The sequence below is a fragment of the Gymnodraco acuticeps genome, unplaced genomic scaffold (assembly GCF_902827175.1).
Source record: "Gymnodraco acuticeps unplaced genomic scaffold, fGymAcu1.1, whole genome shotgun sequence".
Lineage (NCBI taxonomy): Eukaryota > Metazoa > Chordata > Actinopteri > Perciformes > Bathydraconidae > Gymnodraco > Gymnodraco acuticeps.
Genome location: NW_022990941.1, coordinates 252408 through 258875, shown reverse-complemented (window position 1 = coordinate 258875; position 6468 = coordinate 252408). Strand labels below are relative to the sequence as shown.

Sequence of the window (6468 nt, the reverse complement as noted above, 5' to 3'; positions counted from 1 at the left end):
GAATTAGAAATACGTTTTAAATATACATTTTATTACAAAAATATGTATGTGCTTCTTATTTGTATTCATTGTATAAATATTACACCCACATATGCAGGACTTTAGGGAGTGTTGTTTGTGTTAACGTTCTCCCTCTGCATGCACACATAACAATTACCCTGAGAGAGAGATGGACGAGTGGTTTGACACTTTGCCCTGATCAATATCAATAAAGCAATCAGCATGCGAGGGGCCTACATGTTGTGAGGAGGGATCTGTGGGAGAGGATTACTGAGTTTATGGCTTAACTGTGGAGGTGGGGCTGCTGCTGCTTAAGGTACACTAACCCACCCTTACAAACTCACAAACACATGTGACCATGTCACGTTTGGGGACATCGAGTGACTTAAACTAATCCCCTTAAAGTTTGCGAAAAGTTATTTATGTCCTAAATTGACACATTTCCCCAATTCAATCCCCATGAAGACTAAAACAGTGTCCCAAAATGTGAGAACAACAAATCTTCGGGCCCTTCCCTTCTTCTCTGGTACTCAGAGAGTGCAGACAGCCAGATTGCACTTTGCTCAGCTAGACAATAAACTGAGACAATAAATTCAACCAGACTTCTGAACTGCATGACATGAGGGAGTAAGAGAGGGAGAGGACCTTCAGACAGCCAGCGATCAATTCCTTCCAACATGGAAGGAAAGCCCAAGCGGACAAAATAGAAAGAAGTATGTCTCCCCTTTTCTTTATCTGTGGGGTCTGACTGAATCAGGGGGGAGATTGATTTCTGCAGGTATATTTGTTTTGAAAAAGAAAAACACTGATATTGAGAATTTGATTTAGGAAATGTATCTCTAATAACATGTTTAGTCCAAGTTATATATCATATAGGCCTATGTATTTACACTGCTGTATTTCCTGTTTCCAGCCAAGGTGAGGATGATCAACTCTTCAAACTGAGCTTACTGCTCTGAAACATAATGTCTAGATGAATGATGGCGTATATAACTAGCGGTCAGACAAAAATAGAATGTGTCTAGCGTGATTTATTGTAAATTTAGTTGATTTGTCCTCTGCCTCAAACATATAAGTGCATCTATGACAGGAGAGACCTCCAATATTTAGTCGTTGGGAGTACTGCCACCTGGTGATGTGCTCTGAAACCTGCATGTCAAGCCTCTGTTATCAGAGCTTCATTTAACAGTAAATATGAAGTGAATATATTCATTTTTGTCAGGTCATTACTTCAGAACCAGCATCAAGGGCAAAGCCTGAGGGGAGACGCAGACTTCCACCCCCGTCCCCCCTGCGGCATGCTGGGTCCACCGGCAGATGGATGTCACTGACCCTTCTCAGTGATCACAGCAGAGACTTGAAGCAGGGTCACAGTCATTTTCCTCATCGTGGTTGCCCGCTCTCCTCTCCAGGGGTCCAATTCATCTCTATCTGCTGCTCAGTGAAGCCTGCAGTACCGAGCCACCATCACTCACTCTCTGCAGGGCAGCCGGTGGATTAGCTGCCCCCCCGGTGGTGGAGTAACAACCCCTGCAGTCCAGTCAGCAAACACTGCAGTCCTCCAGCAGCAAGAGCGTCAGGCGTGGCGGTCAGGGACCCTCCCCAGGACCAGGCCGGGGGAGGGGGGGGGGGGGGTGAGATAGCAGCGTCTCCAGCACCCTGCCCGTCAGTCGGCGTGCGGGGGGGTAGGTCAGTCTGCAGGCAGGCACCATGATGGACGAGCAGCCGGGGCCTGACATTCATGAATGGTTTCTATGATTCTGACTGGGAGTGTCACAATGAAACATATGAAATGGCATATATTATTAAGTTAATAATGCACATGTGATAATATCAGGCTTGTTGACCAGCACCAAAAATTATTTATGTTACTTTCCTTTCTCACTTATTCTGCCTATCCTGATGGCCCACTCACCAATAATTGTAATGATGGTGTAATAAAGAGATAAAAGCAAAGATACATATGACTTCTTCTTTTCTAAAGATATCGCCAAAATATAGTTGACGTAAATTCTGCAATAATGGAGGTGAAAATCAGATTTTGTGACCGAACTAATTCTGACGTATATCATACGAGTAACACAGGAATTAATATGCTGCTTACCTGTCTTGATGAGTGGCATCAATCAAGGATTTCCAACATGTTGGTGCCTGACTGCAGGACTTTCTTCCATTCAGCCAGGATAGCATTTTTGACTTTTGATTTATAAAAAAAGAAAACACATTGATAATAAAAACACTCCTAAATTGCGACCATAGATTAGGTATTAGCCGAGCTTCTGCAGGGTAACTAACACATCGTTATTTCGTACCAAGCCAAACATCTATTAACACAGGCGTTCGCCAAGCATTATGTAGTTCCTAATCTTAAGAACAGAAAAGGGGTTAAATTGACAGAAATGTGTTATTTGACTGAATTTGTCTGATATAGTCTTAATTTATTGTGTAACTTGAATAATTGCATAAAAGACTGAATAGCATAATTTAAATGTAGTTAGTTTGGAACTGAAATAAAATAAAATAATAAATAATTAAGAAATGTGAGTATGAACCATCCATCCATCTTCTCCCCGCTTATCCGTGGTCGGGTCGCCGAACCAAACAATAGTATTTAGAAAGAACTTAATTGATATACCGGTAGTTATGTAATGTAATGTTTTGCAGATAGATAATCTTCTCTTTTAAGAACAATGTTTTTGTATGTATGGTCTCTGAGAATAATAAAGTCTATAAGTGTAATAATAAAAGCCAGATGAATATTTTGACATAATTTAGTCAAACAAACTGGGTCTGAGACAAGAGTGACAAGATTACTTTAATGTTCATTTCTGGATAAAAAAAGGTTTGCATATTTCGTATGTGTAGTTTTAACCATAATTTAATCATGATGATAATTGGTATTGTTATAACTTATCGGGTCCTTGTGAATCCTTAAAAAAAGAAAATGGTATAATGCCGGTTGGCACTTGCTCCTCTTGCCCTTTGGTCTATCGTTTAGTTTTGCCTTGCCGAGTGCACCTGGTTTTGTGTTGTCTCACTTTTTGCTAACTGTGACAGTACGAACAGACCACTATCACAGTTTGTCAAGGTGGGAAAACACAGACACAGAAAGCAAAACAAGACCAGACAGAAGAATAAAGATAACAATTAAGAAAAGAATAATCCCTGAAATAATCAGAATAATACATTATTCTACTGTAATGCAGGTCTCTTTCCTGCAGTGGTATGAATTTTAAAAAGGACCATGTTGCAGAATTTTGGATGATGATTAAAAAGAGGGCTAAATCCATAAAATCAGAAAATACATACATGTCTGTGTGTATCTGTGCCTGTGTGCATGTATCAATGGAATGGAATCATTAGCGGAACAGTCATAACCTGGAAATTCTAGCAGTCCAGAACCCCGGACTACAGGGAGGAGCATTCCATCAGCCACTTTGGTCACATTTGACAACCAGCCTTTCAAAGAGAAGACAGAAAAACAGACATAGCAGTAAAAACATTCAGTTCCAGCACGAAACAAATATGGAATTGATTGATTTCAACTCAACTGAGGAGGACCCTCCTATTAATTTCTTCCTGAGTTCCCTTGAGGAACAAATCCGGGTTGAACTGCATGACAGCAAGGCAAGGCTCACCCCGAGTAAATCTGAGGGCAGAGTCCACCTGGAAATACAAGAGGACATACTGGCAAACCTTCTCGATCGTCTCCAAGAGCGTAGAGAGGATGACAAATGCAGCCCTAAGCAAGAAGGCATGCAGAAAGAGATATGTAGCCTACAGGCGCATTTCACTGAAAGTGTCAGTGAGGTGGAGTGTCTCAAAAGCCAGCTGATAAAGATCCGCCCAATGTTGAGGAAAGCACACGAAGATCTCGTGCAGCAGACCGCAACAAACACAGTCCAGCAGATGGCATTGGAGCGCATGAAGGCAGAAAAAGACGCCCTTCAAAGTGAGCTCCGTGCTATAAGACCAATGCTGGGTGTGGCAAAAACGCACATGGAGTTGGAGTTGGAGAGCTATCTCGAATTGGAGAGAGGCGAGACCAGGAAGATCACAACAGCCCTGAAAAAGGCGGAAGATCTCCTGGCGACTGAGCGCCTTCAATTCAAGCAAGAGATCCTCCAGGATGTCAAGCATCAAACCTCGACAAACAAAGAACAGCAGATGGCTTTGGAGCGCATGAAGGCAGAAAACCAGGCCCTTCAAAGTGAGCTCTGTGTTTTACGACCAATGCTCTGTGTGGCAAAAACGAACGTGGAGTTGGAGAGCCATCTCGAATTGGAGAGAGGCGAGACCAGGAAGATCACAACAGCCCTGAAAAAGGCGGAAGATCTCCTGGCGACTGAGCGCCTTCAATTCAAGCAAGAGATCCTCCAGGATGTCAAGCATCAAACCTCGACAAACAAAGAACAGCAGATGGCTTTGGAGCGCATGAAGGCAGAAAACCAGGCCCTTCAAAGTGAGCTCTGTGTTTTACGACCAATGCTCTGTGTGGCAAAAACGAACGTGGAGTTGGAGAGCCATCTCGAATTGGAGAGAGGCGAGACCAGGAAGATCACAACAGCCCTGAAAAAGGCGGAAGATCTCCTGGCGACTGAGCGCCTTCAATTCCAGCGAAAGATCACTGACCTCCAGGATCTCAAGCATCAAACCTCCCTAAACAAAGACAAGCAACTCACATTGGAGCGCATGAAGGTAGACAAAGAGGCCTTTAAAAGTGAGCTCCATGCTGTAAAACGTATGCTGGATTTGTCAAAAACCAACCTGGAGTTGGAGTTTGAGAGCCATCTCAAATTTGAGAGAGCAGAGACCAGGAAGACCACAGCAGCCCTGAAAAAGGCGGAAGATATCCTGCAGACTGAGCGCCTCCGATTCCAGCGAGAGATCACTGACCTCCAGGAGACAGAGAAATCGAAAACGACCTGTCTCGCTCAACTGGAAGCACAAACTAGTACGCTCATGGGCGCTCTAAATGAGGCTCAGCAGGAGCTGAAGATCAGGACTCTCCAGTGGCAGGAGGAGAACATTGTTCTCACTGCAAAGCTGGAGGTATCCCATGTCATCCATCTTGCCCAGCTAGAGATGCATGCATCGGAAAAAAATACCTTTGTGTCTTTGCTTCAGGAAAAAGCAGAAGAACATCTTGAATGGGATCATGTCCTTGAACAGCTGATGGAGGAGTTTGGGAAAACAAAGACTTCCTACGAGACTCAGCTCGAGGAGCAGCAGCAGGCAAATAAAAAGCTTGTGGACAATCTGAGCGAGGCTGTGCAGAAGATGGAGCGTAATTGCATCCACTTGGAGGAGGACAGGTTGACCGTCCTGCGGGACAAAGAAAGGCTGAAATATAATCAGCAGATGGGAGAAGGAGGAGTGGCAGGAAACAGAGAGCTACTTAAAGTCTCAGATTGAGTGCCAAACCCTCAAAAAGAAGGAGAAGAAGAAGTGGTTCAAGTGGCAAGGGAACAGGCCAACCCTCCGTCAGGACTCAACAAACATGTCGCACAACCTGCGAAAGAAAGAGCAGAAGTGGAAGAGCTATAAGTCGACCCTCCTTCAGGCCTCACTGAGGCTTGAAAGGAATCTGCAGGAGCGGGAGCAAGTGTGGCAAGAGGAGAAATCCACCCTGCTTCAAAGCACAGACTGGCTGAAAAACCATCTGCAGGCGAAAGAGCAAGAGTGGCAGAAAGCAGAATCCTCCTTGAAGTCCCAGCTGACGGACCTTCAGAGTCTGAACTCCAAGAAGAAGAAGGAGAAGACCCGGTTCAAGGGCTTCTTCTAAAACCCTGCTCCGAGTGTTTGCGCATGGGTCTGTAAGGCCACAGCAACACCTTAAGCTTTAATAAAACTGCTAAAAGCATGTTAGGTTTATCTGTCGGTTGTTGTTAAACATACTTTTTTTTTTTCAAGAGCTTTTTTTAAAATTATAAATCAGGGTAAAAGCATTGAACTGAACAAAAGTAGACAACTTTTCAAGATTTTAAATTGGTCCAAATGTAAGGATTTCTGTCAAGAAACACTCATTTAAAACACTTAGCTTCTTCCAGGCCAAGAAAGGCCCTTCAAAATAAATACAAACTGATGTTTTTTTTTAATAAAACAAAACTATAGATTAAAGGTGGGGTAGGTCATTTTGGAGAAACCAGCTCGAGTGCGATAGAATTAGAAAATACACAGCCGGAACAAATCTGCCACTTCCTTACAGAGCCCCTCCTCCAACACACACGAACGCGCACATGACCAATGAGGGCACGAGATAAGGTACCACGGCTTCCACAGGTGACATTTTTTTACGGATTTTCTGTCAAAGCACTGAAGATATTCATTGCTATCGGGACGTTAAGAGCATTCCATGGAATATAACAAAAAGTGTATCTCGAGCCTGTTTCTCAAACTTACCTACCCCACCTTTAAGTGTTAAGTAGTGAGTAAGTATGTTATATGTACATAGATTTAGTTATTAAA

General features: G+C 43.4%; 1 long non-coding RNA gene across 1 annotated transcript; it reads left to right on the top strand.

Moving 5' to 3' along the window:
- The first annotated feature begins 304 nt into the window (after nt 1–304).
- Nucleotides 305–1960, top strand: LOC117558501. Its single transcript, XR_004570841.1, has 2 exons — nt 305–713; nt 1223–1960. It is a non-coding gene; the product is annotated as an uncharacterized LOC117558501 (long non-coding RNA).
- Nucleotides 1961–6468: the final 4508 nt, after the last annotated feature.